This window comes from Pseudophryne corroboree, chromosome 3 (genome assembly GCF_028390025.1).
Source record: "Pseudophryne corroboree isolate aPseCor3 chromosome 3, aPseCor3.hap2, whole genome shotgun sequence".
In the NCBI taxonomy this organism is placed as follows: domain Eukaryota; kingdom Metazoa; phylum Chordata; class Amphibia; order Anura; family Myobatrachidae; genus Pseudophryne; species Pseudophryne corroboree.
The window spans coordinates 547,554,297-547,581,495 of NC_086446.1; the positions used below are offsets into that span (position 1 = coordinate 547,554,297).

Sequence of the window (27,199 nt, forward strand, 5' to 3'; positions counted from 1 at the left end):
CGGTCTAAGGCTACTAAGCTGCTAAAATAAAATATTGGTAGGTTAAAAAGTTCATCATCTGCCCTAGATTTTAAAACAGTTTATCATAATTTCAAGAGTCTTCTCAAAATGTAAAAATAATATGTAAAATTATAAACTATGAGCTATGGAGTCAAGGTAGAAATGTGGCTGAGCGGTCTAAGATGCTGCATTAAGGCTCCAGTCTGTTTGTAGGCATGGGTTCAAATTCTACTGCTGTCATAATTATTTTCAAGATAAAACGACTGTCATTGATGTCAAAGTGTTTTTCTCCACTAAACAGCAAGTCAATAATAAAAAATCCTTTCTAATTAATATTGTCTGCTAATTTTGTACCTTTTTTACATTTTTGTATTTTAAACACTTTTAACATGACACTTCTTTTCAAGTATTGATTTATAACTACACAATTTTTTCTTGTAATCTTAACTATATGATCCAGAACTCTGAGCTTTGAGACAAAAGTATCCATGGGGTAGCAAGGGCGAGTGGTCTAAGGCACTGGATTTAGGTTCCAGTCTCTCTGGAGGCGTGGGTCTGAATCCCACTGCTTCCATAATGATTTTACTATGAAAATGTCAGTCAGTGATGGCAATGTGTTTTTCTCCACTAATAAGAAAATCAATAATAATAAAGTCCTTTCTCCTCAACATCTGATCAATATGATCCAGATGCATTAGCTAAAAATCAGCAGTGTCTAAGGTGCTGGATTAAAGTTCCAGATTCTTTGGAGGAATTGGTTCAAAACCTACTGCCGCCATAATTATTTTCCCTGAGAAAAAATAAGTAATTGATGTCAAAGTGTTTTTTCTCTACTAAACAGCAAATGAATAATAAAAATATCCTTTCTCATTGATATTTTATGTCAATTTATGTACTTTTTTTTAACCTTCCAAAACGTTTTGTACATAATTTAAACACTTTTTGCATTACACTTTTTTTTAAATATTGATTTAAAAAAATGTTTTTACTGTAACCTGAGCTATATGACCCAGATCTGTGAGCTAAGAGTGTCCATGTGGTACCATGGCCGAGCGGACTAAGGCCACTAAGTTGCTAAAGTAAAATATTGGAAGGTTGAAAAGTTCATCATCTGTCCTAGATTTTAAAACAGTTTATCACAATTTCAAGAGTCTTCTCAAACTTTAAAAATAATATGTAAAATAATAAACTATGACCTTTGGAGCCAAAATAGATATGTGGTAGCATGGCCGAGCGGTCTAAGGTGCTGGATTAAGGCTCCAGTCTCTTTGGAGGCGTGGGTTCAAATCCCACTGCTGCCATAATTATTTTCAAGAGAAAATGACATTTATTGATGTCAAACTGTTTTACTCTACTAAACAGCAAATCAATAATAAAAAATCCTTACTCATTAATATTGTCTACTAATTTTGTACCTTTTTTATGCTTCCTTAACTTTTTGTATTTTAAATACTTGTAACATGACACTTCTTTTCAAGTATTGATTTAAAACAACACATTTTTTCCCTGTAATCTCAACTGTATGATCCAGAACTGTGAGCATTCATCAAACAGGTCCATGTGGTAGCATGGCCGAGCGGTCTAAGGCGCTTGATTTAGGCTCCAGTCTCTCTGGAGGCGTGGGTTCAAATCCCACTGCTGCCATAATGATTTTACTATGAAAACATCAGTCAGTGATGACAAAATGTTTTTCTCCACTAATAAGAAAAACAATAATAATAAAGACTTTTCTCCTCAATAGCTGATTGATATGATCCAGATGCATGAGCTAAAAATCAGCAGTGTCTAAGGTGCTGGATTAAGGTTCCAGTTTCTTTGGAGGCTTTGGATCAAAACCTACTGCCGCCATAATTATTTTTCCTAAGAAAAAATAAGTCATTGATGTCAAAGTGTTTTTCTTTACTAAACAGCAAATGAATAATAAAAAAATCCTTTCTCATTAATATTTTATGTCAATTGATGTACTTTTTTAACCTTCCAAAACATTTTGTACATAACTTAAACACTTTTGGTATGACACTTCTTTTTAAGTATTTATTTAAAACAAAAAAAAATGTTTGTACTGTAATCTGTGCTATATGGCCCAGATCTGTGAGCTTAGAGTGTTCATTTGGTACCATGGCCGAGCGGTCTAAGGCCACTAAGCTGCTAAAATAAAATATTGGTAGGTTAAAAAGTTCATCATCTGCCCTAGATTTTAAAACAGTTTATCATAATTTCAAGAGTCTTCTCAAAATGTAAAAATAATATGTAAAATTATAAACTATGAGCTATGGAGTCAAGGTAGAAATGTGGCTGAGCGGTCTAAGATGCTGCATTAAGGCTCCAGTCTGTTTGGAGGCATGGGTTCAAATTCCACTGCTGTCATAATTATTTTCAAGATAAAACGACTGTCATTGATGTCAAAGTGTTTTTCTCCACTAAACAGCAAGTCAATAATAAAAAATCCTTTCTAATTAATATTGTCTGCTAATTTTGTACCTTTTTTAAATTTTTGTATTTTAAACACTTTTAACATGACACTTCTTTTCAAGTATTGATTTATAACTACACAATTTTTTCTTGTAATCTTAACTATATGATCCAGAACTCTGAGCTTTGAGTCAAAAGTATCCATGGGGAAGCAAGGGCGAGTGGTCTAAGGCACTGGATTTAGGTTCCAGTCTCTCTGGAGGCGTGGGTCTGAATCCCACTGCTTCCATAATGATTTTACTATGAAAATGTCAGTCAGTGATGGCAATGTGTTTTTCTCCACTAATAAGTAAATCAATAATAATAAAGTCCTTTCTCCTCAACATCTGATCAATATGATCCAGATGCATTAGCTAAAAATCAGCAGTGTCTAAGGTGCTGGATTAAAGTTCCAGATTCTTTGGAGGAATTGGTTCAAAACCTACTGCCGCCATAATTATTTTCCCTGAGAAAAAATAAGTAATTGATGTCAAAGTGTTTTTTCTCTACTAAACAGCAAATGAATAATAAAAATATCCTTTCTCATTGATATTTTATGTCAATTTATGTACTTTTTTTAACCTTCCAAAACGTTTTGTACATAATTTAAACACTTTTTGCATTACACTTCTTTTAAATATTGATTTAAAAAAATGATTTTACTGTAACCTGAGCTATATGACCCAGATCTGTGAGCTAAGAGTGTCCATGTGGTACCATGGCCGAGCGGACTAAGGCCACTAAGTTGCTAAAGTAAAATATTGGAAGGTTGAAAAGTTCATCATCTGTCCTAGATTTTAAAACAGTTTATCACAATTTCAAGAGTCTTCTCAAACTTTAAAAATAATATGTAAAATAATAAACTATGACCTTTGGAGCCAAAATAGATATGTGGTAGCATGGCCGAGCGGTCTAAGGCGCTGGATTAAGGCTCCAGTCTCTTTGGAGGCGTGGGTTCAAATCCCACTGCTGCCATAATTATTTTCAAGAGAAAATGACATTTATTGATGTCAAACTGTTTTACTCTACTAAACAGCAAATCAATAATAAAAAATCCTTACTCATTAATATTGTCTACTAATTTTGTACCTTTATTATGCTTCCTTAACTTTTTGTATTTTAAATACTTGTAACATGACACTTCTTTTCAAGTATTGATTTAAAACAACACATTTTTTCCCTGTAATCTCAACTGTATGATCCAGAACTGTGAGCATTCGGTCAAACAGGTCCATGTGGTAGCATGGCCGAGCGGTCTAAGGCGCTGGATTTAGGCTCCAGTCTCGCTGGAGGCGTGGGTTCAAATCCCACTGCTGCCATAATGATTTTACTATGAAAACATCAGTCAGTGATGACAAAATGTTTTTCTCCACTAATAAGAAAAACAATAATAATAAAGACTTTTCTCCTCAATAGCTGATTGATATGATCCAGATGCATGAGCTAAAAATCAGCAGTGTCTAAGGTGCTGGATTAAGGTTCCAGTTTCTTTGGAGGCTTTGGATCAAAACCTACTGCCGCCATAATTATTTTTCCTAAGAAAAAATAAGTCATTGATGTCAAAGTGTTTTTCTTTACTAAACAGCAAATGAATAATAAAAAAATCCTTTCTCATTAATATTTTATGTCAATTGATGTACTTTTTTAACCTTCCAAAACATTTTGTACATAACTTAAACACTTTTGGTATGACACTTCTTTTTAAGTATTTATTTAAAACAAAAAAAAATGTTTGTACTGTAATCTGTGCTATATGGCCCAGATCTGTGAGCTTAGAGTGTTCATTTGGTACCATGGCCGAGCGGTCTAAGGCCACTAAGCTGCTAAAATAAAATATTGGTAGGTTAAAAAGTTCATCATCTGCCCTAGATTTTAAAACAGTTTATCATAATTTCAAGAGTCTTCTCAAAATGTAAAAATAATATGTAAAATTATAAACTATGAGCTATGGAGTCAAGGTAGAAATGTGGCTGAGCGGTCTAAGATGCTGCATTAAGGCTCCAGTCTGTTTGGAGGCATGGGTTCAAATTCCACTGCTGTCATAATTATTTTCAAGATAAAACGACTGTCATTGATGTCAAAGTGTTTTTCTCCACTAAACAGCAAGTCAATAATAAAAAATCCTTTCTAATTAATATTGTCTGCTAATTTTGTACCTTTTTTAAATTTTTGTATTTTAAACACTTTTAACATGACACTTCTTTTCAAGTATTGATTTATAACTACACAATTTTTTCTTGTAATCTTAACTATATGATCCAGAACTCTGAGCTTTGAGTCAAAAGTATCCATGGGGAAGCAAGGGCGAGTGGTCTAAGGCACTGGATTTAGGTTCCAGTCTCTCTGGAGGCGTGGGTCTGAATCCCACTGCTTCCATAATGATTTTACTATGAAAATGTCAGTCAGTGATGGCAATGTGTTTTTCTCCACTAATAAGTAAATCAATAATAATAAAGTACTTTCTCCTCAACATCTGATCAATATGATCCAGATGCATTAGCTAAAAATCAGCAGTGTCTAAGGTGCTGGATTAAAGTTCCAGATTCTTTGGAGGAATTGGTTCAAAACCTACTGCCGCCATAATTATTTTCCCTGAGAAAAAATAAGTAATTGATGTCAAAGTGTTTTTTCTCTACTAAACAGCAAATGAATAATAAAAATATCCTTTCTCATTGATATTTTATGTCAATTTATGTACTTTTTTAACCTTCCAAAACGTTTTGTACATAATTTAAACACTTTTTGCATCACACTTCTTTTAAATATTGATTTAAAAAAATGATTTTACTGTAACCTGAGCTATATGACCCAGATCTGTGAGCTAAGAGTGTCCATGTGGTACCATGGCCGAGCGGACTAAGGCCACTAAGTTGCTAAAGTAAAATATTGGAAGGTTGAAAAGTTCATCATCTGTCCTAGATTTTAAAACAGTTTATCACAATTTCAAGAGTCTTCTCAAACTTTAAAAATAATATGTAAAATAATAAACTATGACCTTTGGAGCCAAAATAGATATGTGGTAGCATGGCCGAGCGGTCTAAGGCGCTGGATTAAGGCTCCAGTCTCTTTGGAGGCGTGGGTTCAAATCCCACTGCTGCCATAATTATTTTCAAGAGAAAATGACATTTATTGATGTCAAACTGTTTTACTCTACTAAACAGCAAATCAATAATAAAAAATCCTTACTCATTAATATTGTCTACTAATTTTGTACCTTTATTATGCTTCCTTAACTTTTTGTATTTTAAATACTTGTAACATGACACTTCTTTTCAAGTATTGATTTAAAACAACACATTTTTTCCCTGTAATCTCAACTGTATGATCCAGAACTGTGAGCATTCGGTCAAACAGGTCCATGTGGTAGCATGGCCGAGCGGTCTAAGGCGCTGGATTTAGGCTCCAGTCTCGCTGGAGGCGTGGGTTCAAATCCCACTGCTGCCATAATGATTTTACTATGAAAACATCAGTCAGTGATGACAAAATGTTTTTCTCCACTAATAAGAAAAACAATAATAATAAAGACTTTTCTCCTCAATAGCTGATTGATATGATCCAGATGCATGAGCTAAAAACCAGCAGTGTCTAAGGTGCTGGATTAAGGTTCCAGTTTCTTTGGAGGCTTTGGATCAAAACCTACTGCCGCCATAATTATTTTTCCTAAGAAAAAATAAGTCATTGATGTCAAAGTGTTTTTCTTTACTAAACAGCAAATGAATAATAAAAAAAATCCTTTCTCATTAATATTTTATGTCAATTGATGTACTTTTTTAACCTTCCAAAACATTTTGTACATAATTTAAACACTTTTGGTATGACACTTCTTTTTAAGTATTTATTTAAAACAAAAAAAAATGTTTGTACTGTAATCTGTGCTATATGGCCCAGATCTGTGAGCTAAGAGTGTTCATTTGGTACCATGGCCGAGCGGTCTAAGGCCACTAAGCTGCTAAAATAAAATATTGGTAGGTTAAAAAGTTCATCATCTGCCCTAGATTTTAAAACAGTTTATCATAATTTCAAGAGTCTTCTCAAAATGTAAAAATAATATGTAAAATTATAAACTATGAGCTATGGAGTCAAGGTAGAAATGTGGCTGAGCGGTCTAAGATGCTGCATTAAGGCTCCAGTCTGTTTGGAGGCATGGGTTCAAATTCCACTGCTGTCATAATTATTTTCAAGATAAAACGACTGTCATTGATGTCAAAGTGTTTTTCTCCACTAAACAGCAAGTCAATAATAAAAAATCCTTTCTAATTAATATTGTCTGCTAATTTTGTACCTTTTTTAAATTTTTGTATTTTAAACACTTTTAACATGACACTTCTTTTCAAGTATTGATTTATAACTACACAATTTTTTCTTGTAATCTTAACTATATGATCCAGAACTCTGAGCTTTGAGTCAAAAGTATCCATGGGGTAGCAAGGGCGAGTGGTCTAAGGCACTGGATTTAGGTTCCAGTCTCTCTGGAGGCGTGGGTCTGAATCCCACTGCTTCCATAATGATTTTACTATGAAAATGTCAGTCAGTGATGGCAATGTGTTTTTCTCCACTAATAAGAAAATCAATAATAATAAAGTCCTTTCTCCTCAACATCTGATCAATATGATCCAGATGCATTAGCTAAAAATCAGCAGTGTCTAAGGTGCTGGATTAAAGTTCCAGATTCTTTGGAGGAATTGGTTCAAAACCTACTGCCGCCATAATTATTTTCCCTGAGAAAAAATAAGTAATTGATGTCAAAGTGTTTTTTCTCTACTAAACAGCAAATGAATAATAAAAATATCCTTTCTCATTGATATTTTATGTCAATTTATGTACTTTTTTTTAACCTTCCAAAACGTTTTGTACATAATTTAAACACTTTTTGCATTACACTTTTTTTTAAATATTGATTTAAAAAAATGTTTTTACTGTAACCTGAGCTATATGACCCAGATCTGTGAGCTAAGAGTGTCCATGTGGTACCATGGCCGAGCGGACTAAGGCCACTAAGTTGCTAAAGTAAAATATTGGAAGGTTGAAAAGTTCATCATCTGTCCTAGATTTTAAAACAGTTTATCACAATTTCAAGAGTCTTCTCAAACTTTAAAAATAATATGTAAAATAATAAACTATGACCTTTGGAGCCAAAATAGATATGTGGTAGCATGGCCGAGCGGTCTAAGGTGCTGGATTAAGGCTCCAGTCTCTTTTGAGGCGTGGGTTCAAATCCCACTGCTGCCATAATTATTTTCAAGAGAAAATGACATTTATTGATGTCAAACTGTTTTACTCTACTAAACAGCAAATCAATAATAAAAAATCCTTACTCATTAATATTGTCTACTAATTTTGTACCTTTTTTATGCTTCCTTAACTTTTTGTATTTTAAATACTTGTAACATGACACTTCTTTTCAAGTATTGATTTAAAACAACACATTTTTTCCCTGTAATCTCAACTGTATGATCCAGAACAGTGAGCATTCGGTCAAACAGGTCCATGTGGTAGCATGGCCGAGCGGTCTAAGGCGCTGGATTTAGGCGCCAGTCTCTCTGGAGACGAGGGTTCAAATCCCACTGCTGCCATAATGATTTTACTATGAAAACATCAGTCAGTGATGACAAAATGTTTTTCTCCACTAATAAGAAAAACAATAATAACAAAGACTTTTCTCCTCAATAGCTGATTGATATGATCCAGATGCATGAGCTAAAAATCAGCAGTGTCTAAGGTGCTGGATTAAGGTTCCAGTTTCTTTGGAGGCTTTGGATCAAAACCTACTGCCGCCATAATTATTTTTCCTAAGAAAAAATAAGTCATTGATGTCAAAGTGTTTTTCTTTACTAAACAGCAAATGAATAATAAAAAAATCCTTTCTCATTAATATTTTATGTCAATTGATGTACTTTTTTAACCTTCCAAAACATTTTGTACATAACTTAAACACTTTTGGTATGACACTTCTTTTTAAGTATTTATTTAAAACAAAAAAAAATGTTTGTACTGTAATCTGTGCTATATGGCCCAGATCTGTGAGCTTAGAGTGTTCATTTGGTACCATGGCCGAGCGGTCTAAGGCCACTAAGCTGCTAAAATAAAATATTGGTAGGTTAAAAAGTTCATCATCTGCCCTAGATTTTAAAACAGTTTATCATAATTTCAAGAGTCTTCTCAAAATGTAAAAATAATATGTAAAATTATAAACTATGAGCTATGGAGTCAAGGTAGAAATGTGGCTGAGCGGTCTAAGATGCTGCATTAAGGCTCCAGTCTGTTTGGAGGCATGGGTTCAAATTCCACTGCTGTCATAATTATTTTCAAGATAAAACGACTGTCATTGATGTCAAAGTGTTTTTCTCCACTAAACAGCAAGTCAATAATAAAAAATCCTTTCTAATTAATATTGTCTGCTAATTTTGTACCTTTTTTAAATTTTTGTATTTTAAACACTTTTAACATGACACTTCTTTTCAAGTATTGATTTATAACTACACAATTTTTTCTTGTAATCTTAACTATATGATCCAGAACTCTGAGCTTTGAGTCAAAAGAATCCATGGGGTAGCAAGGGCGAGTGGTCTAAGGCACTGGATTTAGGTTCCAGTCTCTCTGGAGGCGTGGGTCTGAATCCCACTGCTTCCATAATGAATTTACTATGAAAATGTCAGTCAGTGATGGCAATGTGTTTTTCTCCACTAATAAGAAAATCAATAATAATAAAGTCCTTTCTCCTCAACATCTGATCAATATGATCCAGATGCATTAGCTAAAAATCAGCAGTGTCTAAGGTGCTGGATTAAAGTTCCAGATTCTTTGGAGGAATTGGTTCAAAACCTACTGCCGCCATAATTATTTTCCCTGAGAAAAAATAAGTAATTGATGTCAAAGTGTTTTTTCTCTACTAAACAGCAAATGAATAATAAAAATATCCTTTCTCATTGATATTTTATGTCAATTTATGTACTTTTTTTAACCTTCCAAAACGTTTTGTACATAATTTAAACACTTTTTGCATTACACTTCTTTTAAATATTGATTTAAAAAAATGTTTTTACTGTAACCTGAGCTATATGACCCAGATCTGTGAGCTAAGAGTGTCCATGTGGTACCATGGCCGAGCAGACTAAGGCCACTAAGTTGCTAAAGTAAAATATTGGAAGGTTGAAAAGTTCATCATCTGTCCTAGATTTTAAAACAGTTTATCACAATTTCAAGAGTCTTCTCAAACTTTAAAAATAATATGTAAAATAATAAACTATGACCTTTGGAGCCAAAATAGATATGTGGTAGCATGGCCGAGCGGTCTAAGGTGCTGGATTAAGGCTCCAGTCTCTTTGGAGGCGTGGGTTCAAATCCCACTGCTGCCATAATTATTTTCAAGAGAAAATGACATTTATTGATGTCAAACTGTTTTACTCTACTAAACAGCAAATCAATAATAAAAAATCCTTACTCATTAATATTGTCTACTAATTTTGTACCTTTTTTATGCTTCCTTAACTTTTTGTATTTTAAATACTTGTAACATGACACTTCTTTTCAAGTATTGATTTAAAACAACACATTTTTTCCCTGTAATCTCAACTGTATGATCCAGAACAGTGAGCATTCGGTCAAACAGGTCCATGTGGTAGCATGGCCGAGCGGTCTAAGGCGCTGGATTTAGGCGCCAGTCTCTCTGGAGACGAGGGTTCAAATCCCACTGCTGCCATAATGATTTTACTATGAAAACATCAGTCAGTGATGACAAAATGTTTTTCTCCACTAATAAGAAAAACAATAATAACAAAGACTTTTCTCCTCAATAGCTGATTGATATGATCCAGATGCATGAGCTAAAAATCAGCAGTGTCTAAGGTGCTGGATTAAGGTTCCAGTTTCTTTGGAGGCTTTGGATCAAAACCTACTGCCGCCATAATTATTTTTCCTAAGAAAAAATAAGTCATTGATGTCAAAGTGTTTTTCTTTACTAAACAGCAAATGAATAATAAAAAAATCCTTTCTCATTAATATTTTATGTCAATTGATGTACTTTTTTAACCTTCCAAAACATTTTGTACATAACTTAAACACTTTTGGTATGACACTTCTTTTTAAGTATTTATTTAAAACAAAAAAAAATGTTTGTACTGTAATCTGTGCTATATGGCCCAGATCTGTGAGCTTAGAGTGTTCATTTGGTACCATGGCCGAGCGGTCTAAGGCCACTAAGCTGCTAAAATAAAATATTGGTAGGTTAAAAAGTTCATCATCTGCCCTAGATTTTAAAACAGTTTATCATAATTTCAAGAGTCTTCTCAAAATGTAAAAATAATATGTAAAATTATAAACTATGAGCTATGGAGTCAAGGTAGAAATGTGGCTGAGCGGTCTAAGATGCTGCATTAAGGCTCCAGTCTGTTTGGAGGCATGGGTTCAAATTCCACTGCTGTCATAATTATTTTCAAGATAAAACGACTGTCATTGATGTCAAAGTGTTTTTCTCCACTAAACAGCAAGTCAATAATAAAAAATCCTTTCTAATTAATATTGTCTGCTAATTTTGTACCTTTTTTAAATTTTTGTATTTTAAACACTTTTAACATGACACTTCTTTTCAAGTATTGATTTATAACTACACAATTTTTTCTTGTAATCTTAACTATATGATCCAGAACTCTGAGCTTTGAGTCAAAAGAATCCATGGGGTAGCAAGGGCGAGTGGTCTAAGGCACTGGATTTAGGTTCCAGTCTCTCTGGAGGCGTGGGTCTGAATCCCACTGCTTCCATAATGAATTTACTATGAAAATGTCAGTCAGTGATGGCAATGTGTTTTTCTCCACTAATAAGAAAATCAATAATAATAAAGTCCTTTCTCCTCAACATCTGATCAATATGATCCAGATGCATTAGCTAAAAATCAGCAGTGTCTAAGGTGCTGGATTAAAGTTCCAGATTCTTTGGAGGAATTGGTTCAAAACCTACTGCCGCCATAATTATTTTCCCTGAGAAAAAATAAGTAATTGATGTCAAAGTGTTTTTTCTCTACTAAACAGCAAATGAATAATAAAAATATCCTTTCTCATTGATATTTTATGTCAATTTATGTACTTTTTTTAACCTTCCAAAACGTTTTGTACATAATTTAAACACTTTTTGCATTACACTTCTTTTAAATATTGATTTAAAAAAATGTTTTTACTGTAACCTGAGCTATATGACCCAGATCTGTGAGCTAAGAGTGTCCATGTGGTACCATGGCCGAGCAGACTAAGGCCACTAAGTTGCTAAAGTAAAATATTGGAAGGTTGAAAAGTTCATCATCTGTCCTAGATTTTAAAACAGTTTATCACAATTTCAAGAGTCTTCTCAAACTTTAAAAATAATATGTAAAATAATAAACTATGACCTTTGGAGCCAAAATAGATATGTGGTAGCATGGCCGAGCGGTCTAAGGCGCTGGATTAAGGCTCCAGTCTCTTTGGAGGCGTGGGTTCAAATCCCACTGCTGCCATAATTATTTTCAAGAGAAAATGACATTTATTGATGTCAAACTGTTTTACTCTACTAAACAGCAAATCAATAATAAAAAATCCTTACTCATTAATATTGTCTACTAATTTTGTACCTTTTTTATGCTTCCTTAACTTTTTGTATTTTAAATACTTGTAACATGACACTTCTTTTCAAGTATTGATTTAAAACAACACATTTTTTCCCTGTAATCTCAACTGTATGATCCAGAACTGTGAGCATTCGGTCAAACAGGTCCATGTGGTAGCATGGCCGAGCGGTCTAAGGCGCTGGATTTAGGCTCCAGTCTCTCTGGAGGCGTGGGTTCAAATCCCACTGCTGCCATAATGATTTTACTATGAAAACATCAGTCACTGATGACAAAATGTTTTTCTCCACTAATAAGAAAAACAATAATAATAAAGACTTTTCTCCTCAATAGCTGATTGATATGATCCAGATGCATGAGCTAAAAATCAGCAGTGTCTAAGGTGCTGGATTAAGGTTCCAGTTTCTTTGGAGGCTTTGGATCAAAACCTACTGCTGCCATAATTATTTTTCCTAAGAAAAAATAAGTCATTGATGTCAAAGTGTTTTTCTTTACTAAACAGCAAATGAATAATAAAAAAATCCTTTCTCATTAATATTTTATGTCAATTGATGTACTTTTTTAACCTTCCAAAACATTTTGTACATAACTTAAACACTTTTGGTATGACACTTCTTTTTAAGTATTTATTTAAAACAAAAAAAAATGTTTGTACTGTAATCTGTGCTATATGGCCCAGATCTGTGAGCTTAGAGTGTTCATTTGGTACCATGGCCGAGCGGTCTAAGGCCACTAAGCTGCTAAAATAAAATATTGGTAGGTTAAAAAGTTCATCATCTGCCCTAGATTTTAAAACAGTTTATCATAATTTCAAGAGTCTTCTCAAAATGTAAAAATAATATGTAAAATTATAAACTATGAGCTATGGAGTCAAGGTAGAAATGTGGCTGAGCGGTCTAAGATGCTGCATTAAGGCTCCAGTCTGTTTGGAGGCATGGGTTCAAATTCCACTGCTGTCATAATTATTTTCAAGATAAAACGACTGTCATTGATGTCAAAGTGTTTTTCTCCACTAAACAGCAAGTCAATAATAAAAAATCCTTTCTAATTAATATTGTCTGCTAATTTTGTACCTTTTTTAAATTTTTGTATTTTAAACACTTTTAACATGACACTTCTTTTCAAGTATTGATTTATAACTACACAATTTTTTCTTGTAATCTTAACTATATGATCCAGAACTCTGAGCTTTGAGTCAAAAGAATCCATGGGGTAGCAAGGGCGAGTGGTCTAAGGCACTGGATTTAGGTTCCAGTCTCTCTGGAGGCGTGGGTCTGAATCCCACTGCTTCCATAATGAATTTACTATGAAAATGTCAGTCAGTGATGGCAATGTGTTTTTCTCCACTAATAAGAAAATCAATAATAATAAAGTCCTTTCTCCTCAACATCTGATCAATATGATCCAGATGCATTAGCTAAAAATCAGCAGTGTCTAAGGTGCTGGATTAAAGTTCCAGATTCTTTGGAGGAATTGGTTCAAAACCTACTGCCGCCATAATTATTTTCCCTGAGAAAAAATAAGTAATTGATGTCAAAGTGTTTTTTCTCTACTAAACAGCAAATGAATAATAAAAATATCCTTTCTCATTGATATTTTATGTCAATTTATGTACTTTTTTTAACCTTCCAAAACGTTTTGTACATAATTTAAACACTTTTTGCATTACACTTCTTTTAAATATTGATTTAAAAAAATGTTTTTACTGTAACCTGAGCTATATGACCCAGATCTGTGAGCTAAGAGTGTCCATGTGGTACCATGGCCGAGCAGACTAAGGCCACTAAGTTGCTAAAGTAAAATATTGGAAGGTTGAAAAGTTCATCATCTGTCCTAGATTTTAAAACAGTTTATCACAATTTCAAGAGTCTTCTCAAACTTTAAAAATAATATGTAAAATAATAAACTATGACCTTTGGAGCCAAAATAGATATGTGGTAGCATGGCCGAGCGGTCTAAGGTGCTGGATTAAGGCTCCAGTCTCTTTGGAGGCGTGGGTTCAAATCCCACTGCTGCCATAATTATTTTCAAGAGAAAATGACATTTATTGATGTCAAACTGTTTTACTCTACTAAACAGCAAATCAATAATAAAAAATCCTTACTCATTAATATTGTCTACTAATTTTGTACCTTTATTATGCTTCCTTAACTTTTTGTATTTTAAATACTTGTAACATGACACTTCTTTTCAAGTATTGATTTAAAACAACACATTTTTTCCCTGTAATCTCAACTGTATGATCCAGAACTGTGAGCATTCGGTCAAACAGGTCCATGTGGTAGCATGGCCGAGCGGTCTAAGGCGCTGGATTTAGGCTCCAGTCTCTCTGGAGGCGTGGGTTCAAATCCCACTGCTGCCATAATGATTTTACTATGAAAACATCAGTCAGTGATGACAAAATGTTTTTCTCCACTAATAAGAAAAACAATAATAATAAAGACTTTTCTCCTCAATAGCTGATTGATATGATCCAGATGCATGAGCTAAAAATCAGCAGTGTCTAAGGTGCTGGATTAAGGTTCCAGTTTCTTTGGAGGCTTTGTATCAAAACCTACTGCCGCCATAATTATTTTTCCTAAGAAAAAATAAGTCATTGATGTCAAAGTGTTTTTCTTTACTAAACAGCAAATTAATAATAAAAAAATCCTTTCTCATTAATATTTTATGTCAATTGATGTACTTTTTTAACCTTCCAAAACATTTTGTACATAATTTAAACACTTTTGGTATGACACTTCTTTTTAAGTATTTATTGCCGAGCGGTCTAAGGCACTGGATTTAGGCTCCAGTCTCTCTGGAGGCGTGGGTTCAAATCCCACTGCTGCCATCATGATTTTACTATGAAAACATCAGTCAGTGATGACAAAATGTTTTTCTCCACTAATAAGAAAAACAATAATAATAAAGACTTTTCTCCTCAATAGCTGATTGATATGATCCAGATGCATGAGCTAAAAATCAGCAGTGTCTAAGGTGCTGGATTAAGGTTCCAGTTTCTTTGGAGGCTTTGGATCAAAACCTACTGCCGCCATAATTATTTTTCCTAAGAAAAAATAAGTCATTGATGTCAAAGTGTTTTTCTTTACTAAACAGCAAATGAATAATAAAAAAATCCTTTCTCATTAATATTTTATGTCAATTGATGTACTTTTTTAACCTTCCAAAACATTTTGTAAATAACTTAAACACTTTTGGTATGACACTTCTTTTTAAGAATTTATTTAAAACAAAAAAAAATGTTTGTACTGTAATCTGTGCTATATGGCCCAGATCTGTGAGCTAAGAGTGTTCATTTGGTACCATGGCCGAGCGGTCTAAGGCCACTAAGCTGCTAAAATAAAATATTGGTAGGTTAAAAAGTTCATCATCTGCCCTAGATTTTAAAACAGTTTATCATAATTTCAAGAGTCTTCTCAAAATGTAAAAATAATATGTAAAATTATAAACTATGAGCTATGGAGTCAAGGTAGAAATGTGGCTGAGCGGTCTAAGATGCTGCATTAAGGCTCCAGTCTGTTTGGAGGCATGGGTTCAAATTCCACTGCTGTCATAATTATTTTCAAGATAAAACGACTGTCATTGATGTCAAAGTGTTTTTCTCCACTAAACAGCAAGTCAATAATAAAAAATCCTTTCTAATTAATATTGTCTGCTAATTTTGTACCTTTTTAAAATTTTTGTATTTTAAACACTTTTAACATGACACTTCTTTTCAAGTATTGATTTATAACTACACAATTTTTTCTTGTAATCTTAACTATATGATCCAGAACTCTGAGCTTTGAGTCAAAAGTATCCATAGGGTAGCAAGGGCGAGTGGTCTAAGGCACTGGATTTAGGTTCCAGTCTCTCTGGAGGCGTGGGTCTGAATCCCACTGCTTCCATAATGATTTTACTATGAAAATGTCAGTCAGTGATGGCAATGTGTTTTTCTCCACTAATAAGAAAATCAATAATAATAAAGTCCTTTCTCCTCAACATCTGATCAATATGATCCAGATGCATTAGCTAAAAATCAGCAGTGTCTAAGGTGCTGGATTAAAGTTCCAGATTCTTTGGAGGGATTGGTTCAAAACCTACTGCCGCCATAATTATTTTCCCTGAGAAAAAATAAGTAATTGATGTCAAAGTGTTTTTTCTCTACTAAACAGCAAATGAATAATAAAAATATCCTTTCTCATTGATATTTTATGTCAATGTATGTACTTTTTTAACCTTCCAAAACGTTTTGTACATAATTTAAACACTTTTTGCATTACACTTCTTTTTAAATATTGATTTAAAAAAATGTTTTTACTGTAACCTGAGCTATATGACCCAGATCTGTGAGCTAAGAGTGTCCATGTGGTACCATGGCCGAGCGGTCTAAGGCCACTAAGTTGCTAAAGTAAAATATTGGAAGGTTGAAAAGTTCATCATCTGTCCTAGATTTTAAAACAGTTTATCACAATTTCAAGAGTCTTCTCAAACTTTAAAAATAATATGTAAAATAATAAACTATGACCTTTGGAGCCAAAATAGATATGTAGTAGCATGGCCGAGCGGTCTAAGGCGCTGGATTAAGGCTCCAGTCTCTTTGGAGGCGTGGGTTCAAATCCCACTGCTGCCATAATTCTTTTCAAGAGAAAATGACATTTATTGATGTCAAACTGTTTTACTCTACTAAACAGCAAATCAATAATAAAAAATCCTTACTCATTAATATTGTCTACTAATTTTGTACCTTTTTTATGCTTCCTTAACTTTTTGTATTTTAAATACTTGTAACATGACACTTCTTTTCAAGTATTGATTTAAAACAACACATTTTTTCCCTGTAATCTCAACTGTATGATCCAGAACTGTGAGCATTCGGTCAAACAGGTCCATGTGGTAGCATGGCCGAGCGGTCTAAAGCGCTGGATTTAAGCTCCAGTCTCTCTGGAGGCGTGGGTTCAAATCCCACTGCTGCCATAATGATTTTACTATGAAAACATCAGTCAGTGATGACAAAATGTTTTTCTCCACTAATAAGAAAAACAATAATAATAAAGACTTTTCTCCTCAATAGCTGATTGATATGATCCAGATGCATGAGCTAAAAATCAGCAGTGTCTAAGGTGCTGGATTAAGGTTCCAGTTTCTTTGGAGGCTTTGGATCAAAACCTACTGCCGCCATAATTATTTTTCCTAAGAAAAAATAAGTCATTGATGTCAAAGTGTTTTTCTTTACTAAACAGCAAATGAATAATAAAAAAATCCTTTCTCATTAATATTTTATGTCAATTGATGTACTTTTTTAACCTTCCAAAACATTTTGTACATAATTTAAACACTTTTGGTATGACACTTCTTTTTAAGAATTTATTTAAAAAAAAAAAAAATGTTTGTACTGTAATCTGTGCTATATGGCCCAGATCTGTGAGCTAAGAGTGTTCATTTGGTACCATGGCTGAGCGGTCTAAGGCCACTAAGCTGTTAAAATAAAATATTGGTAGATTAAAAAGTTCATCATCTGCCCTAGATTTTAAAACAGTTTATCATAATTTCAAGAGTCTTCTCAAAATGTAAAAATAATATGTAAAATTATAAACTATGAGCTATGGAGTCAAGGTAGAAATGTGGCTGAGCGGTCTAAGATGCTGCATTAAGGCTCCAGTCTGTTTGGAGGCATGGGTTCAAATTCCACTGCTGTCATAATTATTTTCAAGATAAAACAACTGTCATTGATGTCAAAGTGTTTTTCTCCACTAAACAGCAAGTCAATAATAAAAAATCCTTTCTAATTAATATTGTCTGCTAATTTTGTACCTTTTTAAAATTTTTGTATTTTAAACACTTTTAACATGACACTTCTTTTCAAGTATTGATTTATAACTACACAATTTTTTCTTGTAATCTTAACTATATGATCCATAACTCTGAGCTTTGAGTCAAAAGTATCCATGGGGTAGCAAGGGCGAGTGGTCTAAGGCACTGGATTTAGGTTCCAGTCTCTCTGGAAGCGTGGGTCTGAATCCCACTGCTTCCATAATGATTTTACTATGAAAATGTCAGTCAGTGATGGCAATGTGTTTTTCTCCACTAATAAGAAAATCAATAATAATAAAGTCCTTTCTCCTCAACATCTGATCAATATGATCCAGATGCATTAGCTAAAAATCAGCAGTGTCTAAGGTGCTGGATTAAAGTTCCAGATTCTTTGGAGGAATTGGTTCAAAACCTACTGCTGCCATAATTATTTTCCCTGAGAAAAAATAAGTAATTGATGTCAAAGTGTTTTTTCTCTACTAAACAGCAAATGAATAATAAAAATATCCTTTCTCATTGATGTTTTATGTCAATTTATGTACTTTTTTAACCTTCCAAAACGTTTTGTACATAATTTAAACACTTTTTGCATTACACTTCTTTTTAAATATTGATTTAAAAAAATGTTTTTACTGTAACCTGAGCTATATGACCCAGATCTGTGAGCTAAGAGTGTCCATGTGGTACCATGGCCGAGCGGTCTAAGGCCACTAAGTTGCTAAAGTAAAATATTGGAAGGTTGAAAAGTTCATCATCTGTCCTAGATTTTAAAACAGTTTATCACAATTTCAAGAGTCTTCTCAAACTTTAAAAATAATATGTAAAATAATAAACTATGACCTTTGGAGCCAAAATAGATATGTGGTAGCATGGCCAAGCGGTCTAAGGCACTGGATTTAGGCTCCAGTCTCTCTGGAGGCGTGGGTTCAAATCCCACTGCTGCCATCATGATTTTACTATGAAAACATCAGTCAGTGATGACAAAATGTTTTTCTCCACTAATAAGAAAAACAATAATAATAAAGACTTTTCTCCTCAATAGCTGATTGATATGATCCAGATGCATGAGCTAAAAATCAGCAGTGTCTAAGGTGCTGGATTAAGGTTCCAGTTTCTTTGGAGGCTTTGGATCAAAACCTACTGCCGCCATAATTATTTTTCCTAAGAAAAAATAAGTCATTGATGTCAAAGTGTTTTTCTTTACTAAACAGCAAATGAATAATAAAAAAATCCTTTCTCATTAATATTTTATGTCAATTGATGTACTTTTTTAACCTTCCAAAACATTTTGTAAATAACTTAAACACTTTTGGTATGACACTTCTTTTTAAGAATTTATTTAAAACAAAAAAAAATGTTTGTACTGTAATCTGTGCTATATGGCCCAGATCTGTGAGCTAAGAGTGTTCATTTGGTACCATGGCCGAGCGGTCTAAGGCCACTAAGCTGCTAAAATAAAATATTGGTAGGTTAAAAAGTTCATCATCTGCCCTAGATTTTAAAACAGTTTATCATAATTTCAAGAGTCTTCTCAAAATGTAAAAATAATATGTAAAATTATAAACTATGAGCTATGGAGTCAAGGTAGAAATGTGGCTGAGCGGTCTAAGATGCTCCATTAAGGCTCCAGTCTGTTTGGAGGCATGGGTTCAAATTCCACTGCTGTCATAATTATTTTCAAGATAAAACGACTGTCATTGATGTCAAAGTGTTTTTCTCCACTAAACAGCAAGTCAATAATAAAAAATCCTTTCTAATTAATATTGTCTGCTAATTTTGTACCTTTTTTAAATTTTTGTATTTTAAACACTTTTAACATGACACTTCTTTTCAAGTATTGATTTATAACTACACAATTTTTTCTTGTAATCTTAACTATATGATCCAGAACTCTGAGCTTTGAGTCAAAAGTATCCATGGGGTAGCAAGGGCGAGCGGTCTAAGGCACTGGATTTAGGTTCCAGTCTCTCTGGAGGCGTGGGTCTGAGTCCCACTGCTTCCATAATGATTTTACTATGAAAATGTCAGTCAGTGATGGCAATGTGTTTTTCTCCACTAATAAGAAAATCAATAATAATAAAGTCCTTTCTCCTCAACATCTGATCAATATGATCCAGATGCATTAGCTAAAAATCAGCAGTGTCTAAGGTGCTGGATTAAAGTTCCAGATTCTTTGGAGGAATTGGTTCAAAACCTACTGCCGCCATAATTATTTTCCCTGAGAAAAAATAAGTAATTGATGTCAAAGTGTTTTTTCTCTACTAAACAGCAAATGAATAATAAAAATATCCTTTCTCATTGATATTTTATGTCAATTTATGTACTTTTTTAACCTTCCAAAACGTTTTGTACATAATTTAAACACTTTTTGCATTACACTTCTTTTTAAATATTGATTTAAAAAAATGTTTTTACTGTAACCTGAGCTATATGACCCAGATCTGTGAGCTAAGAGTGTCCATGTGGTACCATGGCCGAGCGGTCTAAGGCCACTAAGTTGCTAAAGTAAAATATTGGAAGGTTGAAAAGTTCATCATCTGTCCTAGATTTTAAAACAGTTTATCACAATTTCAAGAGTCTTCTCAAACTTTAAAAATAATATGTTAAATAATAAACTATGACCTTTGGAGCCTAAATAGATATGTGGTAGCATGGCCGAGCGGTCTAAGGCGCTGGATTAAGGCTCCAGTCTCTTTGGAGGAGTGGGTTCAAATCCCACTGCTGCCATAATTATTTTCAAGAGAAAATGACATTTATTGATGTCAAACTGTTTTACTCTACTAAACAGCAAATCAATAATAAAAAATCCTTACTCATTAATATTGTCTACTAATTTTGTACCTTTTTTATGCTTCCTTAACTTTTTGTATTTTAAATACTTGTAACATGACACTTCTTTTCAAGTATTGATTTAAAACAACACATTTTTTCCCTGTAATCTCAACTGTATGATCCAGAACTGTGAGCATTCGGTCAAACAGGTCCATGTGGTAGCATGGCCGAGCGGTCTAAGGCGCTGGATTTAGGCTCCAGTCTCTCTGGAGGCGTGGGTTCAAATCCCACTGCTGCCATCATGATTTTACTATGAAAACATTAGTCAGTGATGACAAAATGTTTTTCTCCACTAATAAGAAAAACAATAATAATAAAGACTTTTCTCCTCAATAGCTGATTGATATGATCCAGATGCATGAGCTAAAAATCAGCAGTGTCTAGGGTGCTGGATTAAGGTTCCAGTTTCTTTGGAGGCTTTGGATCAAAACCTACTGCCGCCATAATTATTTTTCCTAAGAAAAAATAAGTCATTGATGTCAAAGTGTTTTTCTTTACTAAACAGCAAATGAATAATAAAAAAATCCTTTCTCATTAATATTTTATGTCAATTGATGTACTTTTTTAACCTTCCAAAACATTTTGTACATAACTTAAACACTTTTGGTATGACACTTCTTTTTAAGTATTTATTTAAAAAAAAAATGTTTGTACTGTAATCTGTGCTATATGGCCCAGATCTGTGAGCTAAGAGTGTTCATTTGGTACCATGGCCGAGCGGTCTAAGGCCACTAAGCTGCTAAAATAAAATATTGGTAGGTTAAAAAGTTCATCATCTGCCCTAGATTTTAAAACAGTTTATCATAATGTCAAGAGTCTTCTCAAAATGTAAAAATAATATGTAAAATTATAAACTATGAGCTATGGAGTCAAGGTAGAAATGTGGCTGAGCGGTCTAAGATGCTGCATTAAGGCTCCAGTCTGTTTGGAGGCATGGGTTCAAATTCCACTGCTGTCATAATTATTTTCAAGATAAAACGACTGTCATTGATGTCAAAGTGTTTTTCTCCACTAAACAGCAAGTCAATAATAAAAAATCCTTTCTAATTAATATTGTCTGCTAATTTTGTACCTTTTTTAAATTTTTGTATTTTAAACACTTTTAACATGACACTTCTTTTCAAGTATTGATTTATAACTACACAATTTTTTCTTGTAATCTTAACTATATGATCCAGAACTCTGAGCTTTGAGTCAAAAGTATCCATGGGGTAGCAAGGGCGAGCGGTCTAAGGCACTGGATTTAGGTTCCAGTCTCTCTGGAGGCGTGGGTCTGAATCCCACTGCTTCCATAATGATTTTACTATGAAAATGTCAGTCAGTGATGGCAATGTGTTTTTCTCCACTAATAAGAAAATCAATAATAATAAAGTCCTTTCTCCTCAACATCTGATCAATATGATCCAGATGCATTAGCTAAAAATCAGCAGTGTCTAAGGTGCTGGATTAAAGTTCCAGATTCTTTGGAGGAATTGGTTCAAAACCTACTGCCGCCATAATTATTTTCCCTGAGAAAAAATAAGTAATTGATGTCAAAGTGTTTTTTCTCTACTAAACAGCAAATGAATAATAAAAATATCCTTTCTCATTGATATTTTATGTCAATTTATGTACTTTTTTTAACCTTCCAAAACGTTTTGTACATAATTTAAACACTTTTTGCATTACACTTCTTTTTAAATATTGATTTAAAAAAATGTTTTTACTGTAACCTGAGCTATATGACCCAGATCTGTGAGCTAAAAGTGTCCATGTGGTACCATGGCCGAGCGGACTAAGGCCACTAAGTTGCTAAAGTAAAATATTGGAAGGTTGAAAAGTTCATCATCTGTCCTAGATTTTAAAACAGTTTATCACAATTTCAAGAGTCTTCTCAAACTTTAAAAATAATATGTTAAATAATAAACTATGACCTTTGGAGCCTAAATAGATATGTGGTAGCATGGCCGAGCGGTCTAAGGCGCTGGATTAAGGCTCCAGTCTCTTTGGAGGCGTGGGTTCAAATCCCACTGCTGCCATAATTCTTTCCAAGAGAAAATGACATTTATTGATGTCAAACTGTTATACTCTACTAAACAGCAAATCAATAATAAAAAATCCTTACTCATTAATATTGTCTACTAATGTTGTACCTTTTTTATGCTTCCTTAACTTTTTGTATTTTAAATACTTGTAACATGACACTTCTTTTCAAGTATTGATTTAAAACAACACATTTTTTCCCTGTAATCTCAACTGTATGATCCAGAACTGTGAGCATTCGGTCAAACAGGTCCATGTGGTAGCATGGCCGAGCGGTCTAAGGCGCTGGATTTAGGCTCCAGTCTCTCTGGAGGCGTGGGTTCAAATCCCACTGCTGCCATAATGATTTTACTATGAAAACATCAGTCACTGATGACAAAATGTTTTTCTCCACTAATAAGAAAAACAATAATAATAAAGACTTTTCTCCTCAATAGCTGATTGATATGATCCAGATGCATGAGCTAAAAATCAGCAGTGTCTAAGGTGCTGGATTAAGGTTCCAGTTTCTTTGGAGGCTTTGGATCAAAACCTACTGCTGCCATAATTATTTTTCCTAAGAAAAAATAAGTCATTGATGTCAAAGTGTTTTTCTTTACTAAACAGCAAATGAATAATAAAAAAATCCTTTCTCATTAATATTTTATGTCAATTGATGTACTTTTTTAACCTTCCAAAACATTTTGTACATAACTTAAACACTTTTGGTATGACACTTCTTTTTAAGTATTTATTTAAAACAAAAAAAAATGTTTGTACTGTAATCTGTGCTATATGGCCCAGATCTGTGAGCTTAGAGTGTTCATTTGGTACCATGGCCGAGCGGTCTAAGGCCACTAAGCTGCTAAAATAAAATATTGGTAGGTTAAAAAGTTCATCATCTGCCCTAGATTTTAAAACAGTTTATCATAATTTCAAGAGTCTTCTCAAAATGTAAAAATAATATGTAAAATTATAAACTATGAGCTATGGAGTCAAGGTAGAAATGTGGCTGAGCGGTCTAAGATGCTGCATTAAGGCTCCAGTCTGTTTGGAGGCATGGGTTCAAATTCCACTGCTGTCATAATTATTTTCAAGATAAAACGACTGTCATTGATGTCAAAGTGTTTTTCTCCACTAAACAGCAAGTCAATAATAAAAAATCCTTTCTAATTAATATTGTCTGCTAATTTTGTACCTTTTTTAAATTTTTGTATTTTAAACACTTTTAACATGACACTTCTTTTCAAGTATTGATTTATAACTACACAATTTTTTCTTGTAATCTTAACTATATGATCCAGAACTCTGAGCTTTGAGTCAAAAGAATCCATGGGGTAGCAAGGGCGAGTGGTCTAAGGCACTGGATTTAGGTTCCAGTCTCTCTGGAGGCGTGGGTCTGAATCCCACTGCTTCCATAATGAATTTACTATGAAAATGTCAGTCAGTGATGGCAATGTGTTTTTCTCCACTAATAAGAAAATCAATAATAATAAAGTCCTTTCTCCTCAACATCTGATCAATATGATCCAGATGCATTAGCTAAAAATCAGCAGTGTCTAAGGTGCTGGATTAAAGTTCCAGATTCTTTGGAGGAATTGGTTCAAAACCTACTGCCGCCATAATTATTTTCCCTGAGAAAAAATAAGTAATTGATGTCAAAGTGTTTTTTCTCTACTAAACAGCAAATGAATAATAAAAATATCCTTTCTCATTGATATTTTATGTCAATTTATGTACTTTTTTTAACCTTCCAAAACGTTTTGTACATAATTTAAACACTTTTTGCATTACACTTCTTTTAAATATTGATTTAAAAAAATGTTTTTACTGTAACCTGAGCTATATGACCCAGATCTGTGAGCTAAGAGTGTCCATGTGGTACCATGGCCGAGCAGACTAAGGCCACTAAGTTGCTAAAGTAAAATATTGGAAGGTTGAAAAGTTCATCATCTGTCCTAGATTTTAAAACAGTTTATCACAATTTCAAGAGTCTTCTCAAACTTTAAAAATAATATGTAAAATAATAAACTATGACCTTTGGAGCCAAAATAGATATGTGGTAGCATGGCCGAGCGGTCTAAGGTGCTGGATTAAGGCTCCAGTCTCTTTGGAGGCGTGGGTTCAAATCCCACTGCTGCCATAATTATTTTCAAGAGAAAATGACATTTATTGATGTCAAACTGTTTTACTCTACTAAACAGCAAATCAATAATAAAAAATCCTTACTCATTAATATTGTCTACTAATTTTGTACCTTTATTATGCTTCCTTAACTTTTTGTATTTTAAATACTTGTAACATGACACTTCTTTTCAAGTATTGATTTAAAACAACACATTTTTTCCCTGTAATCTCAACTGTATGATCCAGAACTGTGAGCATTCGGTCAAACAGGTCCATGTGGTAGCATGGCCGAGCGGTCTAAGGCGCTGGATTTAGGCTCCAGTCTCTCTGGAGGCGTGGGTTCAAATCCCACTGCTGCCATAATGATTTTACTATGAAAACATCAGTCAGTGATGACAAAATGTTTTTCTCCACTAATAAGAAAAACAATAATAATAAAGACTTTTCTCCTCAATAGCTGATTGATATGATCCAGATGCATGAGCTAAAAATCAGCAGTGTCTAAGGTGCTGGATTAAGGTTCCAGTTTCTTTGGAGGCTTTGTATCAAAACCTACTGCCGCCATAATTATTTTTCCTAAGAAAAAATAAGTCATTGATGTCAAAGTGTTTTTCTTTACTAAACAGCAAATTAATAATAAAAAAATCCTTTCTCATTAATATTTTATGTCAATTGATGTACTTTTTTAACCTTCCAAAACATTTTGTACATAATTTAAACACTTTTGGTATGACACTTCTTTTTAAGTATTTATTGCCGAGCGGTCTAAGGCACTGGATTTAGGCTCCAGTCTCTCTGGAGGCGTGGGTTCAAATCCCACTGCTGCCATCATGATTTTACTATGAAAACATCAGTCAGTGATGACAAAATGTTTTTCTCCACTAATAAGAAAAACAATAATAATAAAGACTTTTCTCCTCAATAGCTGATTGATATGATCCAGATGCATGAGCTAAAAATCAGCAGTGTCTAAGGTGCTGGATTAAGGTTCCAGTTTCTTTGGAGGCTTTGGATCAAAACCTACTGCCGCCATAATTATTTTTCCTAAGAAAAAATAAGTCATTGATGTCAAAGTGTTTTTCTTTACTAAACAGCAAATGAATAATAAAAAAATCCTTTCTCATTAATATTTTATGTCAATTGATGTACTTTTTTAACCTTCCAAAACATTTTGTAAATAACTTAAACACTTTTGGTATGACACTTCTTTTTAAGAATTTATTTAAAACAAAAAAAAATGTTTGTACTGTAATCTGTGCTATATGGCCCAGATCTGTGAGCTAAGAGTGTTCATTTGGTACCATGGCCGAGCGGTCTAAGGCCACTAAGCTGCTAAAATAAAATATTGGTAGGTTAAAAAGTTCATCATCTGCCCTAGATTTTAAAACAGTTTATCATAATTTCAAGAGTCTTCTCAAAATGTAAAAATAATATGTAAAATTATAAACTATGAGCTATGGAGTCAAGGTAGAAATGTGGCTGAGCGGTCTAAGATGCTGCATTAAGGCTCCAGTCTGTTTGGAGGCATGGGTTCAAATTCCACTGCTGTCATAATTATTTTCAAGATAAAACGACTGTCATTGATGTCAAAGTGTTTTTCTCCACTAAACAGCAAGTCAATAATAAAAAATCCTTTCTAATTAATATTGTCTGCTAATTTTGTACCTTTTTAAAATTTTTGTATTTTAAACACTTTTAACATGACACTTCTTTTCAAGTATTGATTTATAACTACACAATTTTTTCTTGTAATCTTAACTATATGATCCAGAACTCTGAGCTTTGAGTCAAAAGTATCCATAGGGTAGCAAGGGCGAGTGGTCTAAGGCACTGGATTTAGGTTCCAGTCTCTCTGGAGGCGTGGGTCTGAATCCCACTGCTTCCATAATGATTTTACTATGAAAATGTCAGTCAGTGATGGCAATGTGTTTTTCTCCACTAATAAGAAAATCAATAATAATAAAGTCCTTTCTCCTCAACATCTGATCAATATGATCCAGATGCATTAGCTAAAAATCAGCAGTGTCTAAGGTGCTGGATTAAAGTTCCAGATTCTTTGGAGGAATTGGTTCAAAACCTACTGCCGCCATAATTATTTTCCCTGAGAAAAAATAAGTAATTGATGTCAAAGTGTTTTTTCTCTACTAAACAGCAAATGAATAATAAAAATATCCTTTCTCATTGATATTTTATGTCAATGTATGTACTTTTTTAACCTTCCAAAACGTTTTGTACATAATTTAAACACTTTTTGCATTACACTTCTTTTTAAATATTGATTTAAAAAAATGTTTTTACTGTAACCTGAGCTATATGACCCAGATCTGTGAGCTAAGAGTGTCCATGTGGTACCATGGCCGAGCGGTCTAAGGCCACTAAGTTGCTAAAGTAAAATATTGGAAGGTT

General features: G+C 33.5%; 21 non-coding genes across 21 annotated transcripts; all 21 read left to right on the top strand.

The window, feature by feature from the left end:
- Window positions 1-1,219: 1,219 nt before the first annotated feature.
- TRNAL-AAG (transfer RNA leucine (anticodon AAG)) lies at window positions 1,220-1,301 on the top strand. Its single transcript has one exon. It is a non-coding gene; the product is annotated as a tRNA-Leu (tRNA).
- Window positions 1,302-1,562: 261 nt separating this feature from the next.
- On the top strand, window positions 1,563-1,644 carry TRNAL-UAG (transfer RNA leucine (anticodon UAG)). Its single transcript has one exon. It is a non-coding gene; the product is annotated as a tRNA-Leu (tRNA).
- Window positions 1,645-3,344: 1,700 nt separating this feature from the next.
- TRNAL-AAG (transfer RNA leucine (anticodon AAG)) lies at window positions 3,345-3,426 on the top strand. Its single transcript has one exon. It is a non-coding gene; the product is annotated as a tRNA-Leu (tRNA).
- A 262-nt stretch (window positions 3,427-3,688) lies between these two features.
- TRNAL-UAG (transfer RNA leucine (anticodon UAG)) lies at window positions 3,689-3,770 on the top strand. Its single transcript has one exon. It is a non-coding gene; the product is annotated as a tRNA-Leu (tRNA).
- Window positions 3,771-5,469: 1,699 nt separating this feature from the next.
- TRNAL-AAG (transfer RNA leucine (anticodon AAG)) lies at window positions 5,470-5,551 on the top strand. The gene has a single exon. It is a non-coding gene; the product is annotated as a tRNA-Leu (tRNA).
- Window positions 5,552-5,813: 262 nt separating this feature from the next.
- On the top strand, window positions 5,814-5,895 carry TRNAL-UAG (transfer RNA leucine (anticodon UAG)). The gene has a single exon. It is a non-coding gene; the product is annotated as a tRNA-Leu (tRNA).
- A 1,703-nt stretch (window positions 5,896-7,598) lies between these two features.
- Window positions 7,599-7,680, top strand: TRNAL-AAG (transfer RNA leucine (anticodon AAG)). The gene has a single exon. It is a non-coding gene; the product is annotated as a tRNA-Leu (tRNA).
- A 2,044-nt stretch (window positions 7,681-9,724) lies between these two features.
- Window positions 9,725-9,806, top strand: TRNAL-AAG (transfer RNA leucine (anticodon AAG)). Its single transcript has one exon. It is a non-coding gene; the product is annotated as a tRNA-Leu (tRNA).
- A 2,044-nt stretch (window positions 9,807-11,850) lies between these two features.
- Window positions 11,851-11,932, top strand: TRNAL-AAG (transfer RNA leucine (anticodon AAG)). Its single transcript has one exon. It is a non-coding gene; the product is annotated as a tRNA-Leu (tRNA).
- A 262-nt stretch (window positions 11,933-12,194) lies between these two features.
- On the top strand, window positions 12,195-12,276 carry TRNAL-UAG (transfer RNA leucine (anticodon UAG)). Its single transcript has one exon. It is a non-coding gene; the product is annotated as a tRNA-Leu (tRNA).
- Window positions 12,277-13,976: 1,700 nt separating this feature from the next.
- TRNAL-AAG (transfer RNA leucine (anticodon AAG)) lies at window positions 13,977-14,058 on the top strand. Its single transcript has one exon. It is a non-coding gene; the product is annotated as a tRNA-Leu (tRNA).
- Window positions 14,059-14,320: 262 nt separating this feature from the next.
- Window positions 14,321-14,402, top strand: TRNAL-UAG (transfer RNA leucine (anticodon UAG)). Its single transcript has one exon. It is a non-coding gene; the product is annotated as a tRNA-Leu (tRNA).
- Window positions 14,403-16,570: 2,168 nt separating this feature from the next.
- Window positions 16,571-16,652, top strand: TRNAL-AAG (transfer RNA leucine (anticodon AAG)). Its single transcript has one exon. It is a non-coding gene; the product is annotated as a tRNA-Leu (tRNA).
- Window positions 16,653-16,914: 262 nt separating this feature from the next.
- Window positions 16,915-16,996, top strand: TRNAL-UAA (transfer RNA leucine (anticodon UAA)). The gene has a single exon. It is a non-coding gene; the product is annotated as a tRNA-Leu (tRNA).
- Window positions 16,997-18,696: 1,700 nt separating this feature from the next.
- Window positions 18,697-18,778, top strand: TRNAL-UAG (transfer RNA leucine (anticodon UAG)). Its single transcript has one exon. It is a non-coding gene; the product is annotated as a tRNA-Leu (tRNA).
- Window positions 18,779-20,478: 1,700 nt separating this feature from the next.
- TRNAL-AAG (transfer RNA leucine (anticodon AAG)) lies at window positions 20,479-20,560 on the top strand. Its single transcript has one exon. It is a non-coding gene; the product is annotated as a tRNA-Leu (tRNA).
- Window positions 20,561-20,822: 262 nt separating this feature from the next.
- Window positions 20,823-20,904, top strand: TRNAL-UAG (transfer RNA leucine (anticodon UAG)). Its single transcript has one exon. It is a non-coding gene; the product is annotated as a tRNA-Leu (tRNA).
- Window positions 20,905-22,601: 1,697 nt separating this feature from the next.
- On the top strand, window positions 22,602-22,683 carry TRNAL-AAG (transfer RNA leucine (anticodon AAG)). Its single transcript has one exon. It is a non-coding gene; the product is annotated as a tRNA-Leu (tRNA).
- Window positions 22,684-22,945: 262 nt separating this feature from the next.
- TRNAL-UAG (transfer RNA leucine (anticodon UAG)) lies at window positions 22,946-23,027 on the top strand. The gene has a single exon. It is a non-coding gene; the product is annotated as a tRNA-Leu (tRNA).
- Window positions 23,028-24,727: 1,700 nt separating this feature from the next.
- TRNAL-AAG (transfer RNA leucine (anticodon AAG)) lies at window positions 24,728-24,809 on the top strand. Its single transcript has one exon. It is a non-coding gene; the product is annotated as a tRNA-Leu (tRNA).
- A 262-nt stretch (window positions 24,810-25,071) lies between these two features.
- Window positions 25,072-25,153, top strand: TRNAL-UAG (transfer RNA leucine (anticodon UAG)). Its single transcript has one exon. It is a non-coding gene; the product is annotated as a tRNA-Leu (tRNA).
- Window positions 25,154-27,199: the final 2,046 nt, after the last annotated feature.